The sequence below is a fragment of the Melospiza melodia genome, chromosome 15, assembly GCF_035770615.1.
Source record: "Melospiza melodia melodia isolate bMelMel2 chromosome 15, bMelMel2.pri, whole genome shotgun sequence".
Classification (NCBI taxonomy): domain Eukaryota; kingdom Metazoa; phylum Chordata; class Aves; order Passeriformes; family Passerellidae; genus Melospiza; species Melospiza melodia.
The window spans coordinates 14,872,551-14,896,120 of NC_086208.1; the positions used below are offsets into that span (position 1 = coordinate 14,872,551).

The 23,570-nt window shown below is 46.6% G+C and overlaps 1 protein-coding gene across 1 annotated transcript in view; it reads left to right on the top strand.

The window, feature by feature from the left end:
- Positions 1-14,259: 14,259 nt before the first annotated feature.
- CHD2 (chromodomain helicase DNA binding protein 2) overlaps positions 14,260-23,570 on the top strand; it is an 85,369-nt gene continuing 76,058 nt past the window's right edge. The window contains exon 1 of the mRNA XM_063169898.1: positions 14,260-14,442. The gene's annotated coding sequence lies outside the window, so the exon portion shown is untranslated. The remainder of the gene's footprint in view (positions 14,443-23,570) is intronic.

Here is a 23,570-nt window from a genome sequence, read left to right on the forward strand (position 1 = left end):
CTGCTCACAGGATTTATCACGGGCTGTGACCTCTTTCTGCTTTGGAGGGAGCAGGGGCTCGGTGCTGCTCAGCACAATCCATCCCGCACTCACTGAGCCACGCTTTCCCTGGGTTTTCACTGCTTATCTCTGTTTTTTGCTGTTTTCCCTGGGTTTGCTCATCTTTGAGGTCATGAAGTTGCTGGATGGTTGCTGGTTGCTTGTGCTGCTTGACTGCCAGGTCCCACTCAGCAAAGCCCAGAGACAGGAGAGGAGGGAGGACTCAAAGGAGTGAAAAATCAGCAAGGGTGAGAAATCGGGAATTACAGAGAGAGCTGCTCCTTGTCCCACTCCCCCACAGCACATTGGGATTCAGGCAGAGATTTGTGGCATGAAGGTTAAATTAGGAGGGCAGCTACAGTCATTTCTCATATGTTCCAGCTGGCTGCTGTCTCCTCAGCATCCTGCACACATCCTCTGGGCTGGCAGCTCACTTTACCTCCAAAATCAGCTCTGCTTCTTCATCCCACCACTCAGGCAACACCCATGTATATCTCTACAGTGTGTACAGGAGAAGGAGAGGCAATATCTGTATTTACCTTTAACTTCAGTGTGTTGTTGCAGGCCTTAAGTAATTAATACCTGAGCAGCTCAGATCCTCCTGTGACAATCATCACACAAGAGAAAAACATTTGTATGAAAAAGACAACAAAGCCCTTAAATCGAAACCACAGCAGCTCCCTTGTAAGAGAGACTCTGTGGCAGGATTGTGCAGCACAGCAATCAGTCTCGCTTTAATATACAGATCAGGGGAATGTAAGAAATACTTGGAGAGCAGCCACAGCTTTCACAGCAGCTGCTGCTACGTTTTTTGTCAGGATTAAGTTCATTTCAATTATAGAAAGGCTTGTGATCACCTGCTAGGAGGAGGGTTTCAGCCTTTCAGGAGGCCGGGGGTGTGTATACAGCTATATTTAAATGGCAAATGCACAGAACACTCTGGTGCCATCCCATTTGCAGAGCACTCTGCACACATCCCTTAATGAAATGTTTAACTATAGGTTCCTTCTTCCTTTACAGTGTGGTATGAATGGACTTTTTAAAAGGAGGAAATTTAAAGAAAGTGGGGAGAGGGACTAAAATGGACATAATTTGTGCTGCTGCATTGCTCAGGCTGTGTCAGGAGAGGGCTAAGAACCATCCCTTCTGGTGCTGCTGCAGCCCTTCACTTCCTACAAGGCAGCCGTGGAATGTCCTGTCCCAGTGTAAGCACATCAAACACTCAAAATGGCAATTTTATTTTGCACAGACATTGATGGACAAGATGCTGAGAAACCGTGGATGCCTGGAGGGAGAAGAGGAGAGACTGGAAGCCGGGACAGAAAATGGGTATCCAAGAAAAGGTCTCTGGTGAGAGGATGTGCAGTTTGACACAGCCCTTCTGCCAAGCACTGAGCCCAAAGGGCTCTGTAACTCTGCCCAAGCAGCCAGAGCCTCATGGCTGCAGTGTGAAAAGGAAGAGGCTTACAGGGATTGTTCCAGGTTAAAGTGTGTTTTCCACAGTACTTCCAGCCTGTACCAGTCCCTTCCTCACTCCAAACCAGGTACAGCCACAGACCTCTGCAGCTCCTGGAGTTTAATCATATTAAGACTTTGCCCTCCTGGGCCCTTATGTGTAGGAGGTTTGCAGAATTAGCAGCAGATGGTCCCACAAGAAATTGTGATATCCAGTGTGACTGCAGGAGAAGGCAGAGAGGGACCCATTCACCTCCCACTCCCCATCAGCTGGCTGTGAGGGATGTCACCTTGCAGAACTGGCCAGCAAGGTCACCACTGATGCTCCTCTTCCTCCCGTGTCTGTCTTGTCATCATCAGAACCCACAATCACAGTGTCAAAAAAGGGACAGGAGGACTTGACCACTCAGGCAGAAGGGAAACCTTTCAGGGTGACAACAGCTGTGGGAAGTGACTTTTGGTGAGGAGGTCTGGCACCTCGTGTTCTCATAGCACTCTTGCCAGGCAAGTCACAGCTCCCATTTGACCCGGGAAGCAATGTGGCTTGATTGTCCTTTCAAAAATAAATTAGGAAATGGCTAATGCCAATTTTAACAAGTGTCAGAACAAAAGAAGCTTCCTAGCACTTTCCAAAATGATGCCAGAAGGTTGCTCTCAAAAGAATTAATTTTGTCTAATTAAATATCTTCACAGAGCTCTCCAAGTAACAAACCACAACATCAACATGCAGCACTCTGCAGACTAATGGGAGTCACACTGGAATTGGCATCGTGTGCTGAAGTGTCAACAGATGGAGAGGGTGGTCACGATGGAGGAGTGGGACAACAAACCTCCCTTTGCACTTCTGCCCCCAATGACACTTCACCCCCATCTCAGCTCACCCATCTGTTACATCCATGGAAAATACTTCCTAAAATATGGATTTACCCAGAGGGCAAGCTGGCTACGGGCACAGAGCAGGGTGGCAGAGGCCTTGAGGGAGCTGAGAGCTTTGGATTTTTTAAATGAGGTTCATATGAGAGGGGATAGATGGATGTGGGGGATTGCATCTCACTCTGCACTACAGCAATGGGATCTCACTGTTTGCACCCCCTGAGCATTCAGGCCTGCCCAGGACTCTCAAATCTCTGTTTTGTTGTACATTGCAGCAGAGACAGCCTGAGGGTTGAGTTGCATCCTGGAGGCAGAGGGCTGCTGCCAGCTCTGCCCTGGAGCATCCTCTTCTTGGATTGCTGATTCACACCAAAAAACAGACCAATTTTCCTTCCAGCCTGATTCAGTTACTGTCACTGGCTCCTTCTTTTCCTTATTAATGTCCCTAGGAAGTGAAAACCTTGTAATTACAATCAGCTCTGTTGCTACCCCCAAGTTGCTGTTCTGAAATCCTCCTCCTCTTTACTGAGGAGCATTTACACCCATGGCCATGTTTTGGCAAGCTGGAGGGGTTTCTGACACTTGGAAATGAGAGCTTTTTAAAATGTACCATACGTCAACACCTCCTGTTTTATAAAACGAGGATTATTAGTTACAAATCAGGTCAAATGAAAAAGAAAAAAAAAAGTGAGAAATAGCAAAGTCTTCAGAGGAGTATAAATAGCCAGTGGAAATTGCTAGTGCAGCCTGGTGTAACACAGCCATTCCATGCAGGCTCAATTATTTCTCCAGCTGCTCTGAAATCCCCCTCACTTTGCTACCTATTAGGAGCATTTGCCCTATTTTAGGAGACACTGTAACAGTGAAACTCTGGGTGAGATTGGACGTGGATGCTCCTGGAAAATCCTCCCTGTGTCAGCTGCAGCTGGCAGTGCAAACCTGGTGCCTCAGCACTGCTTGGGGTCACCGGCCTGTGGACAGGAGCATCTCACCTGCTAAAAACTGTCAAATCACTGATCCCTTGCAGCAGACAATGTGATTATTCCAGGCTATTCTGGCTTTTTTAGTGAAGTGACACGCTCTCAGATGAATTGTTTGCAGGCTGGATGATTTCTGTTGACAGGGATAGTCCTTCTGCAGTAGGAAAAAACATCAGAAACTGACTTTTTCTCTTGCAAATAATACAGGATATGAACAAAATTTTCAGTGCTGTGTCTATGTCAGTTTAAATGTGTTTTTTTAATGGTATCTCCCATTGCCACGGGTCTGTTCCCTGCAAATGCTGGATAATAGAACATCTCCCACGGGTGGACAGGGGCTAAAGAGAATTTTCAGCAGGAGAGGGAGCTCTCTCTGCACCAACTGCTGGGGAACCAACGCCTGCTGCAGGCATTAAAAATGCCAGGGAAAAGCTGTGCTCACCATTTTGTCCTCATGTGTTCTCTCATATGCTTGCAGGAATTTCACAGGCTGTTTAACTGCAGTGATTTGGGGTTATATATCTAGTGATGCTCTATAAATCTAATACTTAAAAGAGCTTCCATGTGGGGTGTGCATTCATTTGGTCCAAGAAGAAATAACACACACACACACACACAAAAGCTTTTGGAGGAGCTTGGCATTGGACAGGGAGAGCACACTTGTCACATCCCTTAGGGAGCTGCAGGTGGGAAAATTGCCCTTATTTCAAGAAGTTTACACAATGGTGAAATCTGTGTAAGACAAAGCCACAGTGATACTGAAATTCCTATTAAAAAATAAAAAACCAGATCAGATGAAAATATTGTTGTCCTTCTGAGGGAAGGGAAGGGAAGGGAAGGGAAGGGAAGGGAAGGGAAGGGAAGGGAAGGGAAGGGAAGGGAAGGGAAGGGAAGGGAAGGGAAGGGAAGGGAAGGGAAGGGAAGGGAAGGGAAGGGAAGGGAAGGGAAGGGAAGGGAAGGGAAGGGAAGGGAAGGGAAGGGAAGGGAAGGGAAGGGAAGGGAAGGGAAGGGAAGGGAAGGGAAGGGAAGGCCCACAATGCCTGGCATCCTGCTCTGGTAGTCAGGAGGCAGGAAATAAATAGATAACTGGATAGAGAGTTGGATAGATAGCTCGATAGATGGCTGGATGGATAGATCCTTACACCCTTGAGCTCTCTGAGGCCGGAGCTTACAGGCACAGCTCTCAGGCAGGGTCAGACCCCGCAGTGGGCTCTGTTCTGGCCCCATCGGTCCCGGAGGGGAGCGGGGGTGCTCGGTTCTCCAGTCCCGGGGGGGAGTGGGGATGCTCGGCTCTCCGGTCGGTGCCGGTCGGTCCCGCCGCGCGGGGGCAGCAGCAGCCGGGTTCCAGCCGGGTTCCAGCCGGGTTCCAGGGGGTTCCAGCCGGGTTCCAGGGGGTTCCAGCCGGGTTCCAGCCGGGTTCCAGCCGGGTTCCAGGGGGTTCCAGCCGGGTTCCAGGGGGTTCCAGCCGGGTTCCAGCCGGGTTCCAGCCGGGTTCCAGGGGGTTCCAGCCGGGTTCCAGCCGGGTTCCAGCCGGGTTCCAGCCGGGTTCCAGGGGGTTCCAGCCGGGTTCCAGCCGGGTTCCAGGGGGTTCCAGCCGGGTTCCAGCCGGGTTCCCGCCGGGTTCCAGCCGGGTTCCAGCCGGGTTCCCGCCGGGTTCCAGGGGGTTCCAGTCGGGTTCCAGCCGGGTTCCAGTCGGTTTCCACCCGGGTTCCAGTCGGTTTCTAGCCGGGTTCCAGGGGGTTCCAGCCGGGTTCCAGCCGGGTTCCAGCCGGTTTCCAGTCGGGTTCCAGTCGGTTTCCAGCCGGGTTCCAGCCGGTTTCCAGCCGGGTTCCAGCCGGGTTCCAGCCGGGTTCCAGCCGGTTTCCAGCCGGGTTCCAGCCGGGTTCCAGCGGGACGGGAGAGGGAGGCGCCGCATCCCGGGAATGCCGCGGCTCCCGCGGAGCTGCCCTTGCTCTGAACTAGGGGATCACGGGTGGTTTGCGTTGGAAGGAACCTTTCATGGGCTGGGACACCTTCCACTACACCAGGTTGCTCAAAACCACATCCAACCTGGCCTTTCATGTTTCCAAGGATGGGGCATGCACCACCTCCGCGCCAGTTTTTCCACCCTCGTTATAAAAAACCTCTTCCTTGTATCTAATGTAAAAAATCCTATCTTAATGTAAAAAATCGATTTATCTAATGCAAATCGACCTTCCTACAGTTGAAAACCATTGTCCCTTGCCCCATCCCGACAGGCCCTGCTGAAAGGTTGGTTCCCATCTCTCTTGTGAGCCCCTTTAGGTACTGCAAGGGGCTCTAAGGTCTCCCTGAAGCTCCTCCAGGCTGAACATCCCCAACTCTTCAGAGCAGAGGTACTTCAGCCCTGTCAGCATCTCTGTTCCCTCCTCTGCACTCGCCCCAGCAGCTCCATCCCCTCCTGTGCTGAGCCCACGGGGCTGGAGGCAGCTCTGCAGGTGGGGACTGCAGAGAGGGGCAGAATCCCCTCCTTCCCTCCATCCCCTGCTGCCCACGCTCCTCTGGATGCAGACTGAGGGATATTCGGCTCTGTGGGCTGCCAGCACACATGGTTCAGGTCATGTCCAGCCTGCCATATCCAGTCTCACACCCACCAGCACCCCCAAGCAGAGCTGCTCTCCAGCCACTCCAGAGCGCTGCCCTTTATCACCCCCAAAGTGCTCCATGGGGCCCCTGGGATGAGCTTTGCTGGGAATGGGTGTGGGTGGGATTTACTCCAGTCACTGATAAGGGCAATGCCAGGCAACTGGCAGGGTGTTAAAGTGGATTAGAGTTTCATTTAGGGTCATTAGAGTGGATTAGGGTTTGATTTAGGGGTGTTAAAATAGATTAGGGTTCGATGTAGCAGGCCCCAGATTTAAGGACTTCACTCTGCTGCTGCTGGGTGGTAAAATAAGGCTCTCCTGCCTTTGTCCTCTGGGATCCCCAAATGGATCTGTGGGAGCTTAGCTGGATTTTCTCTCATATTTTTTGCTTTATTTCATCCTGAATATTTAATTTAAATATCTGATGTAGTTCAATTCTCCTGGCTGTTAACACATTCAATAAGGCAGATTTTAGCAGCCCTTTCATCACTTTATTTTTCTTGTGGTTTTTTTCTGGTTTTTATTTTTTTTTCTTTGCAATAGGAAAGTCTCGTTTCCAATTTACTGCTGTGGACAAAGCAGTACATGACAAAGATGTATTTCCTTTTCACACTCTGTGTTGATTTTGGCTGGGTTTCAGATCTGACCTCTCCCTATATACCAGATGTTTGTGCCCTGTTGTGGTTGGTGCTGGACACAAAACATTGCCAGACAAGTAGATCTTCTTTTTTCTCCTTTTTAAGAAGAAAATCCTTGAAAAAATCCTTATCCTTGGCTCAGAACAGGAGGGATTTAAGTCTATTGGTATCGATTTGATTAAGAAAACAACATTTTTTATTTTCTGTTGTTTCTTCCCTGTTGGGATATCCTCAAACACCAGGAAATTGCACAATCAGAATGACTGCTTAACTCAAATTGCAACAACTCAGAATTGCAACAGCCTTTGGAGTGAGCTCATGCCTGACTGCTGAAACAGAATATTCACTGATAAAATATTTACGTGTTTAAAGAAGAAAGCTTGCAATACATACCTTAAAGCCATGACTTACATTTCAATCTCATAAACAGATTTGGAAAACCATTGGGTTTGTTTTGTTTCTCAGCGTGGCAGAGCCATATTCACCTCTCAGCTTTGGGCACAAAGTTCATGGCAGAGAAATGGCATTTCATTTTGATTTAATCCCTCTGTATTTCATAGGTATTTCCATGGGGCACACAGGGGACTTCAGCATTTCACGGTGACAACAGGACTGAGGTGTGGACCTGCCTGTGCAAATCTCCCCAGCCAGCAGCAGGTAAAGGTTCAGGGGCTGGAGCAGTCCCAGACCCAGCTAGAAGAAAGAAATGGGACCCGTGGGCCACATGTTAACCAGTTCTTTAATGGAAACTCTAACACAAGCTGGAACAGCTGGCATGAAAACTGATGCAACTCTCCCAGGAGGTCACTGGTCTCATTAGGTACATATTTAACAGGAATAAATTCCAGTGCTGAGCCAAACCACAGCATCAGAGGTGAAATCAAAGTCCCCAGGGAAAGCCAGTATCCTCTGAGCACTATTTTAATCACTCACCCACCTTTGATATTGACATTTATTTCTCCATGAAAGGGGTTTTGTTTACTTGGGATAATGTGGCATTCTTCCCCGGGGAGCTGGAATTTTAGCCAGGTGCAAGTCATAGCAAAGCTTTGCCAAATGCCCCATGCACTGCAGTGGGTGGCACAGGGAAAACTGCAGCTCCTGGGTGGAAAAGGACAAGCCCTGGTGCTGCCATTCACCAGCACAGCCCGCTGGGGGCTCGAGATGCAGCACAGCAGCCAAAATAGCAGTTTTCCCTTTCAACTGTTCTCAGGGGTTCTAGTTTGGCATTATGTGTGTCCTGCAGTGGAATGTGCGCCCGTTAGCACATTCCTCCAGAATTAATCAGACACATGGGACATGAGTCTCCATGAGCAGGAAGTGAAGGCTCATTTCCTGTAAATCTGTGTCCTGTATTACCAGAATCCCTCCCCACAGCAAGCACAGAGTGTGTGATGTGTTGACATGCACACTAATGAGCAGGCTGAAAGACAGCTGCCTCTGAGCAGGATGGCAGATGGCCACGCTCACAGGCTTCCCACCCCGACTGTCTGGGGGTCAAGTGGGAAATGGAGTTTTCAGGAGACACGTAGAAACTTCTCTGCAGTTCTAAAACACGTCTTTCAGGGGCAGTTGGATGTGGCATTGGAGCTTGAAGTGTTTTAGCAGGCACTGGCAGAAAGTGCAGCACAGCACTCCCCTCCCAGGAAAGCAGGATGGCTGGGCCGGGCTGGGCCGGGCCGGGCTGAGCTGGGCTGGGCTGGGCTGGGCTGGGCTGGGCTGGGCTGGGCTGGGCTGGGCTGGCTGCTGTCTCACCTGACTCCACAGAACCTCAACCATCTACATCTCCCAAACATCCTCAGCAGGGCTGGAGCTGCAGATGTCATCACACCAGAACAAGCTCCTGTTGGCTGGAGCCTGAGCTGTTTCCAGCTTTGCCTTTTTGGGGGTAACACAGGAATACTGTGCTTAGAAAATGTGTAAATACTGAAACTAGAAGTGGGGTAACTTCTTTCCAAGAGTGAAAGAGTGGGTAGGCTCCCTCTTACAGGTTATCCTCCTGCAGTTTCTCTAACATCTGGGGTGGCAATGCCGAGAAGGCCAGGGGCTCTTTCTCTTTGCCTGCTGGTTTCATGGTGCACGTGCTGTGTGCTGGGTTCAGAGAGACAAACTTCCCCCAGTCCTTGGTGTGCTGGCTGCAGGCATCTTGCACTCCTCTGGCTCACTCCCCTATCTCCACTCTGTGTGTGCTGGCTCTAGTGCTCATGGAACTGATCCAGCTGAAAAGTCAAGGGAAAAGGAAAAAGACGAAGTTTGAGCCTGGATGAATCTGGCTGACAGCACGGCCACTCGATAGCAAGCATTTCCACAAGAGAAGGGGCTGCTTTGTCCTTGAGCAGCAGCTGATCTAGAAGCCAGCTATTGAAAAACATGTTCCATGAGCACTCCTGCTTCCCTCCAGCCCCATCTGCTGCGTCCCAACCCAGCAGTGCCCCTGCTCAGGGTGGTTTCAGCCTGGGCTGAGCTGGCTGGTGAGTTGTTAGTTAAATTAATTCCTGCCCCAGCACCCTGGGTGGCTGTGTGTCACCAAGGGTGATGAGAAGGACATCAGTCTCTTTTCTTAACATTACAATGGATTTGTGCCCAATTAAAATGACTATTAACTGTGGCCTTCATTAGTAGGACTGACAATGGAAACTTTTAATCAAGTGTTTGGCTTGCAAAGAGGTGGAGGAGGGAAAGGATCACTTCTCCATTTATCACGGGTAAGTTAGGAGAAAAAAAAAACCCAACCTAAAAAAAAAAATTCCCCGTGTAATCTGAGTGCAATAGAGCTGGATTTTAAAATTCATGATTTAGGCGTGGGAGGGAGAAGATATATTTTAAACCCCTGCTTTCTCCGCCCAGCCAGATAAGTTTAGCAAGGATCAGGTTAAAGTGGTGACTGTTTTCCTTGTTGGCTCGAGTGTTTCTGCCAAAAGTGGATTTTTATGTCCACTTATAAGGGAGCTGGAGCAGGGGAAAGGTGCTGTAATGGAAGTGCTGACATCACTTCAGCACAGGGCAGCCCTGCTAATGGTGCCCACAGAGCTGGAGGAGCTCACTTGGCAGCTCACACTCGGCTAAGCCTGACAGAAAGGCTCTTTGAAAATAACTTACTGCTCCAAAAATAAACGCAGAAAGCCCAACCTTCTCCACACTGAACGGGTGGCAGAACTGCTCTCAGCTTTATGGGACTCCCAGGACATTGTCCAGGGCTTTCCCCAGGCAGCACTGCCTTGGGATAGGGTTAATTGCTTGAGGTGTGGTGGGAATTGTTGGGTGTGATTTAATAACACTCTATATCTAAAATAGCAGGGAGGAAAAACCAGCCAAGCCAGAACAGCCCTGGCCTTGCTGAGGGTGGAGGCCAAGTGGGGTGCAAGGGTAAAGGTGTCTTATCTATGCCGTGTCCTTCTGTCCCCAAGGAAAGCTGCTGGCCACCCAATGTCCTCCCAGCCCCACAGCCCACCCACCCAGGACCGTCCCAGGCTGCTGTGGTCCCACTCCTGGCTTCCTCATATATTTTTCATGACAGTGATCCCTTTTCCTTGTGTGCAGTGGGAATCTGTCCCCAGGGAGGAGGAAAAAAGGCTGGGTGCTTTAAACCTTCTCTTTCCTCCTGTTGGAGTGCATGTTATGCCACAAACCACAGGCAGAGCAACCCCACTGCAGGTGTGGGCAGCAACCACCCTGCTCCACACAGCACAAACCCAGGAGAGCTGGGCTGCAGAAAAGAAAGTGCTGTGCACACACATGTGAAAGTGCTTCAGCTGGGGACACCATTTATCTGATTTTTCAGGAAAGCAAGTCACTGAGTTAAAAAACTGAGTTAGAGGCAGTCAGCTTTTTGCAGAGGGGAGAACTGCAGAAATCAGGAAGTTCTCAGGGTTGTTGAAGCAGACATTTAAACCACAGAATCTGCAGCGAAATTTAAGGAAGCCTGGGCCTTTTAACGAGAAATTGTCCTTTTTACATAATGAGTGTTTCAGTAGGGAGGTGACACTTCGCCAGCAGGACTCAAGAGCACTGGGAATGCAAGGGATGCTCAGGAGGTGGGAGAGCAGTGGGGCTATCACAGGAGCTGGGAAAATGAATTGAAAATGTGTATTTCAATGTGTATTTCAAGTGAACTTCCATATTTGGAAAAGTGATGGGGTTACTTGCAAAGCAAGTGAAGAGATGTTTTAAACTCAAGCTGAAGAGGTGAAGAGCCCCAACACAGGGTTGTGCTCAGAGAGGCCCCAGCACAGTGCAGCGCAGCACATCATTCACTGCCTTGCCCTCCCTTTCTGCGGAAAATGTGTTTATTTAGTGATGGCCAGTGCTGTGTTTACCCATTATGCAGTGACAACAGTGTCCACTGTGTGGAAACTCAGGTTGCATTAGCAAACCTAACAAAGCAGGGGCATTTTTGCATTCCCTCCCTTGTCTGTGTTGACTGAATGAAACCCCTTTTGCTTTCTTTGTCTGCGAGCACAGCCTTGGAACTGCAGTAGAACATTCCCTTGATTCCCTCCAGCCGAGCAGAGGCTGCCACAGGGGCAGGTCCATGCCTGACCACGGGTCCTCTGTGCCTCTGTGCAAGATGTCTTTATGTAACCCCAGTCTCTGACCCAGATCAGCTTTCACCGAAATGCAGGTTTGCAGCTATTCCAGGGAGGCTCTGCAGGAAGCCTTGTGTGCTGCTGGAGGGTTTTATTTCACTTCTCTGTACAGCTTGTAAAAAGCTTCTTGGAAACCAGATCTTTGCGTTTTACTTGGAGTTCGCTTATCTGCCAAAAGCTGTTTCAAGTTACTCTTTCCAAACCATATTAAATTAATCCTTAGGTAAGAAGGCAACAGCAACAAGTACTGTGTATCTTTGTTGAGAACTCGCCGCTTCTAATTATGTGTCCCTCTTCTAAGGTTTAATATCGAGGACTACAAAATGAGGTCAACCTCTATTAAATATAATGACTTTCCCTGTGGAGCCTGCAATGAAAACAGCTTCACAACAAAGGCTTCTATTTAAGGGAGAGGAAGTTTCTATTACAAAGTAGTCCCCTAACTTGGTGTAGGGGCTTTGTTTTCATTTACTGGCTACAACAGAGTGAAAAAAAGATTTGGGTTGAGGCTGTAACCAGTGCTTATCTGAGAAAAAACAGGCAAATTAATACATGAAGATAAGGAAGAACAAAAGCGCTGTTGCTGCAGGAGCTGACCTAGAACCAGTCTGGCATGCAACATGTGATCCTGAGTCACACCAGGGCCACCACGAGCTGCGTGCAGTGGGCAAAAAAGGAAAAACAAGAGCAGCATGTCTGCGTTTCTATTTTTGCTGCGGGCTGGACACAGTTCCCCACAGGTACCCCAAGAACACGCAGCGTGGTCTGCTCCTGCAGGAGACAAAATGAAACTTGTAAGGGACACAGGAGCTATTTTGGAAGACTTCTGGGAAAGCACCTTTTGGTGCTGTGCTGTCTTGCTGGGCAGCTCCCGTGTGCTCCGGGGGCAGATCCTGCCCTGCCCAACCAGTAAGTCTGCATATCTCTGGTTTTCGGAGGTGCAGTGCCTCGAGCTGGCTGTTGGGTGCTTCTGTAGCTATTTGCGTGGCTTTTTGGCTTGGTATTAAAAGCTAGGTGAGCACAATGCTGTCTTATTAACTAAATTCTCTTTTACACCAGAAATGGAGGTAAACATGGCCATTATTATTATTATTATTATTATTATTATTATTATTATTATTATTATTATTATTATTATTATTGCTGTTGTCCTGATAGCAGCTTAACCACTGCCAAAGTTAGCTCTTTCTTTACGGATATTTTTTTTCTTCCTGCAGCCTTGCAGGAATGTGCCAGGCAGTTGTTATAACGCTGCTCCTGCCAAGCGCGGGAGGGTTATTTTGGCATCAGCCCGCAGCCCGTACGAACTGCACCGCACCAAGGTTGCCGTGTTCGAGAGAGCACCCCGAGAAGGGCAGCTCTCGGCTGTTCAGCTCCGGCTGCTCTGTTCCCCTTCCCTCGCTGCTTTACGCTCCCGATGGCCGCAGCCGGCTGGAATGGCGTGTAAATGGTATTTCAGTGCATTAATGCCGCGGTGCGCGGTGACGCGCTGCAGCCTCCCGCAGGAAACACGGGCTGACCCCGGGGCGCGCTGGCGAGCGCCGTGCGGATCAGCCTGCTCCGCCAGCGGCGGTGCTCGCCCTTTAAGAAACAGCCTGCAGTAATTTTCCATTACCCTGCACGCTCCTGTCTACGTGGCAAGAATTGTTTGTGGAGGCTGGAGCATCGCGGGTGAGGCGCAAGCCCCAATCCGGCTGCCGTTGCCTGGCTACGCGCTCGGCATGCCGGCAGCACGCCAGGCTCCTGGGAAGCACCTTTGTTCCCGAAAAGGGATTTGAGTTGTGTTTCCATGCCCAAAGCTGGGGACAAATGCTGCTTTTCTCAAGCAGCCTGGCAGAACTGGGCTTTTCAAACAGCGCAGGCCAGCCAAAATGCTCAATAGTAGCAGTAATAATAATAATAATAATAATAATAATAATAATAACATGGAGTCCATATCTTGCGGCAGTTTCTCTTCCTCTGCACAAGGAAATATCTTGTAATGTTTGTTTGCTGTTGCTCTGATCATAGCAGTCACTTAAGGTAGAAATACTGTTAGCAAAATCCTCCCCCGCTCTTGTCCTTTCCATCAAATAAACCAGACGGATCGCTGTTGTTCTGCAACTTGATAAACAGGTTTTTTGGGTTGGTTTTTTTTTTTTTTTTTATGTAAGCTCTGGAGTCCTGATAGGAGAGTAATCTGAAATGCCTAAAATATTTCAAATGCTGCCAGCAGAATCTGCAGCAGCAGGAGGAGCTGGTCTGTGTGCTGTCCCTGCTTGCTGGGGCTTAGCTTTAAGTATGGCAGCAGTGTCAGTGCAACAGGCGTTTCTGTGATGCCTCAAGCATGGCTTCAGTTCCAGGATAGCTTATTTTATCTGTTTGAGGCTTGATACTTGTCATTAACAAGAGTTCTGTGGTCCTGCCAGCAGCCCATGCTGCCAAGGTCTCTCCCAGCATCAGCAGACAAAACTACACTGGCAGTTGTCACACAAACAAGTGTGCCCCCTCACAAGTCCCCCCACTGAGGTAATGCTGCCACTTCCCTTCTGCAGCAGCTCCAAGAACCCTCAGGAGCTGCTCCCGAGGAGGAAGGAATGAAAATTACTTTGGAGTGTCTGTCTACCACTGGAAACCTGATAATTTAAAAATTTGATATAAAGTGGAACACACTGAGCATCAGCCTTAATTCTGCTTCATGGAGCATGCAGCCAGAGGGGAATTGTGTGCTGGCGTTCTGGCATCCTGCACTGCACAGAGGAACAAACCTCACCCTACAGAGCCCTGGCACAGCTACACAGGGGACACCTGCCCAGCCCCACTCCTTGGGGAGCTCCACTTGCATCGTGGCTTTGAGGCATCTCTCCTGGGCACAGACAAAGCCTGTCCTGCAGCCCTGTCACCCTGTCACCTGTCTCCTAACCACAACCTTTCTGAGGTTTACAGTTAAGAAATGTTGGTTTCCTGCAGTTTCTCTCGCAAATTAGCAACGTTCTGTGCTTTCTGAGCTCCTTTTTGGTCCTGTTTCCTCACAACCAGCCTTTGCACCACCTCCTCCTCATCCCTGCTGCTGAGGGCTCTGTTGGTACCACCCAGCAGCTCCATTGATGCCCCGGCCATCTGGGGACCTGCAGAGTGTTCCCCACCTCTGGGAGAGCCATGCAGGAAGGGTGGAGCAGGGCATGTTTAGCAGCCTGGCTACATGCCACCCATCATCTGGAATATGCTGGTCCTCCATCAGTGAAGTGTGCCTTGTCTGATGGGAACGACTGAGCAGACGTTTGGGAAGGTGAGTTTCCACATCCCTAGGTCAAAATTTCCCACATGGGTAAATTGATAGTTAGAATCAGCACCTTATCCATGTTACACACTGCTTGGCTCTCTGCTCAGTGAACTTTTGGATTTGTTTTTTCTGTCCTTGGATGGGTTTTTGTTTGTTTGTTCAGATTTTTTAAAGTAAACTACTGCCTCAGTATTAAAAAGAAATGTATGTGAGAAAAGATGGGTTTGGATCTTAAAAACCAGTTGTTAGTAGTAGCCCTTTTTCAGTGTGTTTTCAGAAGCGAAAAGCAGTACTTGGGAACTCTTTATTTTTTCAAGAAGGTAGAGGTGTGCAAAAGAGGCTCCCTTTCCAAAATACATCTGCCCTGTGCTGTGTCTGCTCTAACACACCACCACAGTCACCTTTGCTTGGGATTTGCTCCACACGGGAAAATGTGGAGGATCCTGACTGCCAGAGGAGGGTTTGCCTCCCTTGTTTGTGCAGTTAGGAATGTGGGTGAGTCACTGCTTTCTTTGAGGGATGAAACCTTCCATCCCAACCCCTTATGCCTTTGTTTGCTTTCGGAACTGCAGTGCTGTTGAAGGTAACTCACGCTCCTGTGGCTTCTCTGGGGCTCAGGTTTAACATCTGGTTTCACGCTTTGTATTCCCTTTTTAAAAGCACAGATATGGGAAAATGTATTCCCACATGTGGTCCAAAATCCACGGGATCCTGAGGACCACAGGAGATCAGAGATCAGAGCAGGCAGACCCTCAGCCTGTCCCCAGTGAGCGAGGCTGGTTCCCAGCACCACCAGGGCAGCAGGGTGTGGCTCTTGAATAGAAACATCCCCAATTAAAAGAGGCAATTTACAACGACAAAATTAGAACAGTCTTTGAGGTCATTTCATTTCAGGAAGGCAAGAAAAGCAGAGAAAGAAAAAACGTGCTAGAAAGACACAAACCCCAGAGCACAGTTTTCGAACTTCTCTAGCTTTAAGCTTAGAGACCTGTGGCCATTTTGTGAATGAATTATCTGATTTCAAAGGTTTTTAAATGCCTTGAATTATATTCCTGCTTTAGAAAATGAGGTCCTTACTTTATGGAGAGGCTTAAGTATCAGTTTGAGCTCTCTCTTTTATGTTTTGCAGATTGAAAAAAAAAATATATAAGACTTCATAATTGTGCCATTTTCCTCGGCTGAAATTTGACATCTAAACCTGATCTTTTTTCCATATATAATAGATGGTTTCATTCTTGTGTTGGTTTTGGTTGTTTTTTTTTTAACACTGTAAATCTGCAAGTCATTCCCAAAAGCCCAGTATTTATATTTATTCCATAGCAAGCATGTGACTGGTGTGACTGCATAATTATATCAAAATGAATTTGAGTTTCTTTTGTTGCAAAATGTTCTGAGGCTACAGATACGTTTTGAATGCGTAATAAACTCTGGGTATTGAGATTACAAGAGAAACTATCTGCAAAATCCTATGGATTAAGGTCATGCATGAGATATTTAATTCTCCCTCCTGTGAGGTTTGATTGCAAGATAGTGTGCTCCCACTGACTTCTTAAAATGAGAAAGCTTGAAAAATTGACCAGATTCTGTCAAATTTGCTGCGCTGCTAGTGGAACTGGAGGTGTTGAAGAAATGGGAACTGTGAGGAAAGGAAGAAGCAGAGACCAGGAGGGTCAAAATCCCTGCTGGTTCACAGCTTGGAAGTGAGGAAAGATAACTTTTTTTTTTCTGCCACGATTTGATCTACTATGGAATTCACTATATGAGAGGGGGCAGCTCTTCCCTCTGTTGCTGTGACTGCAGCAGTGTCTCAAGCTGCAGTTGGTACCAAGGTTCTGCTGTGCCAGGCCAAAGGATGTGTCCTTGAGGGAAAAGAATGCAAAGTGTGGATGGGAGAAATGCGAGGAGCAGAATGGAGGTTGTGGAGGGAGCACCTCAGTCCTGTGAGAATTCAGTGATATCTCTTCCCCCCACCCCAATGTATATATGATCAGTCAATACACCACAGAGACTTGATGGAAGGTAAAACTGGGTAAAACTCTCTGGGGGATAGCCAGTCCCCAAGACTATTGCTCTCCTCCACATTTGCCAGGAGGTGGATTGAGTGAATTCTCTTTTTATGGAGGTGGCTATTCTGCCACTGAAAATCATCTGATGGGAATAATAACTTCCAGTAACTGATTCGGTCATACAAATGGGGTGTATCCTTATAGAGAACAAACCACCCTGGGTTTAAGTTAAATATAGATCAGCTGCATGGACTCCCTCTCCAAAAAAGGTGTGGATGTAACAATTTCACCCCGTTGCAGACACGATTAGTCACTGTGCTCTTCATGCCGCCTGTAACTAGGGCATTGCTGCTGCCTCACTGCCTGTCCGAAGGGACCTGGGTGGTGTTTGTGCAAACGCGATTGGGCTGAGGAAGGGGTGGAGAAATGCAGCTCTCAGCCCGGGATATATTTAGTGAATGCAGCTGTGGGAGGCAGCAGGAACAAGAGAGCTTTTGTATTGCCTGTGCTCTCACAGTTCACATGCCTAAATAATCTGCTAGTTTCTTACCCATATGTTTCCTCCCCCTGGTCCCCAGTGTTTTAAATTTGAATCTAAAGTTATACTTTAGACGGAATCTTTCCTAGAGCTTAAAAGTGGGATGTGTTAGCCTTGGTACAGCACTTCAGACGGGGCAACCTGCAACTTTCAAGGACACTGGACTTTCTCCATGGCAACTAAAAAAATTTAACTTCATTTTTTAGAGAAGATAGTGATGTTCGAATATGCCTTTTGTGTGCACTGCAGAGCTTGCCTGAGGTGGGAGCAGACTTGCAGCGCTGCTGCAGCCCCTCCCAAGCAAATAAAGTCTGCTTCTTGCCAGGGCTGCTGAGCTGTGGTGCAGAGCCTGCTTTTGGCACCCTGGACACTTCAGTGAGCTGTACAAACTCTGCTGCTCCGCCTGGCATCCCTGGGAGTCTGATCCAGTATTCGCTGCTACATCATGAGATAAAAAAGGAGGACAAAAATAGGTTTACTGACCCGCTGGGTCCAGCGGGAGCAGGTTACTGTGGCTGTGCTTTAGGACTAATTTGTCTGTGCTCTCTGGCAATGTTCAGACTTGCCCCCAGAGAAAAAGATCGAGGCTGAGAATTCCCTGTGCAGCTTCTTCCCTGGCTTGTTCAGTGACACATAACAAGCCACGAGCTGGCCTGCCTCAGGCTTTAAAGGTTTATAACAAATCACACTGCAGCATGTAAAAAGAATTTTATTTTATTTTTGGTCTTGTTCTGATGTGGTTAAGGGGTTGAAAAAACAAGACTAGTGCAGGGTAGTGCTGTCTGGATGGTGGAGACATCACATTTAGAGGGAGACAGACTCTGCCATTGCTTTCCTAGAGCTGGTCCCACCTTATGGTGTTTTTCCACCCACAGCAGCATTGCTGGGAGATGTTGCAGTGACACATCTGTTCTTGGGCAGAGCAGCACTCTAACCCTTCCCAGCCCGCCATGGACAGCATGAATTTGCTATTCCTGTGGCAGGGACCTGATATCCGTATCGGAAATGCACCTACTGTGGGTGGCTTTTATCGTTCCACCACAGGCCAGCACATCCAGCTTCCATTAAAACTGTGTGGTGTACGTGTGCAGGATATAGCTGTGCCACCTTTGCATGCTGTGATCTAACGGAGTTTCAGTGGCCAGTTTGTCTATCGAAAGTATTTATTATTAAAGTATAGGAAAAACGCATTTATGAAAAGATCTGTACAAACACGATACCCTGGGAACCCCCACGGTCTTTTCTGTCTCGAATCCCGCGGACTGCGTGCCCAGACTGGCTTTGTTTCCGCAGTTAAATGGTTAACAGGAGCACTAATTGGCTCTGAGCGCTCCAGCCCTTTGCAACAGATTATTGGCATGCTGGTAGGAGCAGCTCCCTTCCTTCCCTTCCCCCTTCATTATAAAAACATGTACTGTAGAGAAACCAAATACCACATGGCGCCCTGCGCCGAGCCCGTCACCGCTCCCGCTCCGTGTTCAGCACAAAAACTCCTTTTATATTTGGGAAGCGGAGGGAGAAAATTCTGGAAAGGCAAGATCGTGGCAACAGCGGCTGAATCGGCACATTTATTTACAGTGTGCAGGGGCTGGAGCCCACAGCCCCACACACCCAGGCCCGTGCGGGGAGCAGTCCCGGGGGGGCTCCGAAAGCGGAGGGGAAAGGCCGTTTTATGAAGGAGAACTCTCCCCGTCAGGTTTCGGCTTTGCGGGGGAGCCGAGAGGCTGAATTTGAAGAGAGAAAAATAAATGCTTTGCGAGGAAAATAACAAACAGAAAAAGAAGTTGCATTTCTGTTTTCCCGAGGAGCCGTGGGCGTTTTGAGGCAGCTGTCTGCAGAGGCAGGCGCCATTTCGTGAGGCGGCATTAATGCAGCGAGAGCAGACATGTTGTGTTCGTGCAGTTCGGGTTTAAAGTTTTTCCCCTTGGTTTGAAGCGAGAGGCTTATTCATCCTCGTTCAGTCCATAGGGTTTTGTTTTTTAAACTTAAAGGAAAAAAGTTACGACAAGCGAGGAAAACCAGGGAAAAGGGGGAAAGTTCTGAGGCTATCACAGTGTACAAGCAAAATCAGATCTCTTTCCAGCAGACAAAAAAATCTTAGAGGCGTACGTGGTTCCAAAAATGCCACGAACTGTGTGGGGAGGATAACCAGGCTGTACACCCAGCCCAGGTGTGCAGGGAAAATGTGATACATCAGGAATGTTTTAAATAGAGGATTTTTTTCTGCTACAAAAAAAAAAAAAAGGTCTGACTGGTCTGTGCACACACGAAACCGGCCTTTTGTGATTTACACGAGCTGACTTGACTTGCAGGTTTTGAGATGCCAGTTTTGATGTAAAAGCCCAGACTATTGCTAGTGCTGCAGAAGTGCTCTTTTGATCAAAGGAGAAAATAGGAATCGTGGCAGGAGCGAACTCAGGCTGATGCCCTTCAGTGCAGAACTCCTGGAATAAGCTGCAGCATTTTCATTAAGGGCTTTTGGTATGGGAGTTGACTTTTTACCACTCCGGGACCTTTCACTTGCAAAATGCATTATAAGGCTCATTTGTTTAACAAGTCTCTGGGAGCTGGAAGAGGGAGAATTAATGCTGGCATTTGGGAATACAACTGATAGTGCTGCATTTGATTTTGGTTTCATGTCATTATTTTCTGCTTTCAGAGTCAGGAAAAGCTGCTCATTTATTTTTCATGTAGCTGTATTTTTTTCTCCTGGCTTCTTAAGGAGGCAGAGCTCATGAAATGGTGCTGTTAAAGGCCTGGAGCTTTTCATCTGACCTTCAGTTTCAACAAATTTCTGTTCTAGAGGTTCTGCACTTTGGGGAAGGCTGCATGTTATAGAGATAAATCAGTGCATCTTCTAAAGGAAGAGCTACACAATGAGTGCAGAGGGTCTCTGTTTATTTTCCTTGCTGATCCATCAATGACCATCTCGTGGCCAGCTGACCAGTCCGTAATGCGTAGATCAGAAATGTTGCAGCCTCTGTGGGAATATGGCGTGGGATTGGGGATGCTGCAGTAGTGCAGCACACTTGGGTGTGGGGCTGCTGACTCCCAGGAACGCAGCCTTCGTTATTTCAGCTGCTCACAAAAGACTTGAAAACTTCCAGCCACAGTATTCAAATCCCAGCTAGGTTTTCAAGGAGTATTAGTCATATTTAAGACTCCTCCATGTTATGTGCAGCTGAATTTTGCAAGGTCTTTGATCTCCTCGCTCTGGGTCTGAAGGTTCCTTTTTAAGCTTGTCACCTGCAAAGATTTCTTTCAGACGATGATTCCTTTATTACAGAAAAGCCTCTTTACCATCTCACAACTATTATTTTTCTTGATTGCCCTTTTTTACTCTTCTAAGGTTACATACCATCTGCAGTTCAAACATAACCTGGGTGCAGTGCACTGATGACCAGCAATAAATGTAGAACTCTAGCATGACCTTTGTGTATATCCTTGGTTTGTTTGTCTAAGACTGTGCCTTATAATGATAACATAAAGCATAAAATAGTTTCCATATCTAAAAACCACTTTTTCAGCATATATTAATGTGCCTTTTGGAACCTCTTAATTAGGTTATGTTTTCCCCTAAACTTAATTCCACATTATTAACAGCACTCGAGTAGACTTCAACATTCCAATTTTGGTTACAATTTTAATTCTGTTCAGTGCGTGTGTGTGTGTATGTATATGTATATATGTATATACACGAAGATAATCCTTTATTAATCTTTTGAGCAGAACAGTTTTCGTTTGTGCAGGAGAAGTCTTGTGCCTGAATGTTCATTATCAGCACCTGATATGCTAGCCTGGAGCACAATAGCTTAATAATGGGAGTTTAAGGAGGGGGGAAAAAAAGCTAGTTATTAAAGTCACAGTGTTTCATTTTCATGCATGTTATGATTGTAAATTATTCAAGCATTTGCCTTTAGCTCCTACACATATGAACTTATGCTCTCCACACATTTTTTTCCCCAAAGTGTTCTATGGTTTCCTTTGTATTGCACCCCAGGTTGGAGAATATAAATGCACTGTTTAATATCAGCAGCATGTGTGCCTCGTTACAAGAAAATCTGAGATAGTTTCTAAATTAAAAGCATTTTATTTTGACCTGTTTGTTTCTATTTCTGTCTCATGTCTGGTCTCTTCATAGCCAATACTCTGTTTTTAGGGAAGGTTTTTGAAAGCATACTGGAGGAGAGGAATGAGAGGTGAAGCACCTAGCACAATTTATATTCTTTGTTTTGCCATTATTAATAAAAATATGAATAAAAAAGAAGTGTTGGGAAAAATTAAAATAGTGGTGTTGCAATTATATCTGTATGTGCAAAGCTACAACGTGCTTGCTCTTACTCTTGAAATTTAGACCTCTGCTTCAGGTTTTCTTTCCCTTCTACTGACTGGATTAGTTCACTTCAGTTGCATTTTCCAAGTACTGCCGTACATGTTCATCCCTAATTCACTTCATGTGCTTCCAAATCCTTAGGACAACATTCATTTTAGACACCAAGAAAAAACTGGAGTGATTCCACGGGCCTAAATGTAATTACTCAGCCCTGAATTAAAGGCACAGGCACATAACTTATGTTCCATGGGTTTAGAGTAACAAGAAGATATCAAATTCTCAGCTTTTGTCATTAAAGTAAATGTTTCTACACTTAAGACACATTTGTAGAGAGAAGTGATAGATTCTGGTTAGATGCATGATTAAATCTTGAAGAAAACAAATCTTGTTTTGGGCACATAGATCACAACAACACCTTGTTGGGATCTTCAACTGGGTGAAATGGCAATGAAGGTGACAGTCAGATTTTTCAGGTGGCGATCAAGCACTGTGCATGTCTCAGCCAAGATGTCTTGTGTTTGCTCTGCTGCTTTAATTGCACAAAAAGCCATTGACCTAATTTTGTGACAGGATTGTACCAGCAGTGTTTTCTAGGGCTGCTTAACGTTTTGTCACAGCTCACCACCTAATATAAAACTTTGACTATTGAAAAATAAAGTGCACTGTGAATGTCTTTAAGCTGAGACAAGATTGTCACCCTTACTGGTTGGTCAGCGAGAAGGGGAGTATTTGTTTCAGTGTGAAAATCTCTTGTCTGCAACAGTTAGGGCTGGTAATTCTGGAGTTTATGTGCCTGACATGCCCAGAGCTGCTCTAGTCCCTGGGCTGATGAGCTTTCTGAGTTGGGTAAAGTTCTGGCAGGAGCCAGTTGTTAATAAATTGACTGTAAAAAGAAAATATAAAATGTTTCATGGGAAACATCAGCCTGACATGAGCTGTTTCTGTTCAGGTAACATTCTAATCCAATGTGTTGGTGCCTCACTACAGCAAAAATTGGACTCCACATCTAGCAAGTATTGACAAATATGAAGAAGTTTGTTTTGAGCTACTACATAAGTGCTCTTATATATGTGGTGCACTACAACAGGGTGATTCAGTGCTTTGTCACACTGTCCATGAAATAAAAAAAGTATATGCTTGTAAGATTACAGAAAAAAAGGTACCATTTCTTTTCCCTGCATGTGGCAATTTACTGAATAATGCATCATTTTGTCAACTTTTATATACCAATCAATAAATGCCCTATGGTGCCAGCTGCACACGGGAGATGAGAATGAAGATCATTATAGAAACGGGCTTGAAACTTGCTTGAAATAAAAATCCCAGTTCTACACTCGCGGTTTTGGAGACCTGGGCTGTTTTTCTTTTCATTCTAGAGTAGCTGTAATTTATCTTGTTCAGTCTGAGTGAAATTCCTCATGTTTGCAAGGCTGGTATGAAACCCTTTGCCTCCAAAACTCCAAGGAGATGTACCAAGAAAATATAGTTGTTGTTACAATCATCATCATAACTTTCCAAAGTCTCCACTAGAACTGAAATAGAGAGTGTGTAAAAATAAAAATTAGAGCTCATAGTTGGAATTTTATTTTGTCCTAGATTTTGATGTGTAAACACATATTTGTGCTAATCCTGTTTTTCCCTTCTGATCGTATTCCTTAAACACTTAAGCAATCAAGCTTTACTGGCTTTTGCAGGAAATAAGTTTCAAGGATGGTCAGGTAAATGCCTTTGGAAAATGAGCTTTAAATGTGCATAAGGAAGTAATCATGCTAGAATTTCAAAATATCTGAACTTACAAAAAAATTAATTTCATTGTCTGGATCTTCTAAAAATTTTGCAGCTACATTTAAAGTCAGATATTCTGAAGATTTGGCTTAAAAGTTATAAAATGTTCTGACTCATTATGTAACAATTCCATAACATATTGGAAAATGGGAGAACAGTATCTATTTTGAAATGTAAGATGGAATTAGGCTCCCTTAATTGTGCTGATGTTTTTTTTTTTTGTTTTTGTTTTTGTTTTTTTTAAACAAACTCTTGATAAAACAATGGCTACAAAACACTCCCGTGACTCTGCAGACTATTTCCAGCCGGAATGGTGAGATAAAGAACACTGCTTGCAGCTTCTACCATTTAAAGTGATTTTAAACCCTATCACCACATTTAATCCTTGTATGGTTCCAGTCCTGCAAGTTTGCAGGCAGGGAACTTGATCAGTTCAAGTGTGTAAGCCAGGTCACAGCACCTGCCTTGGTGT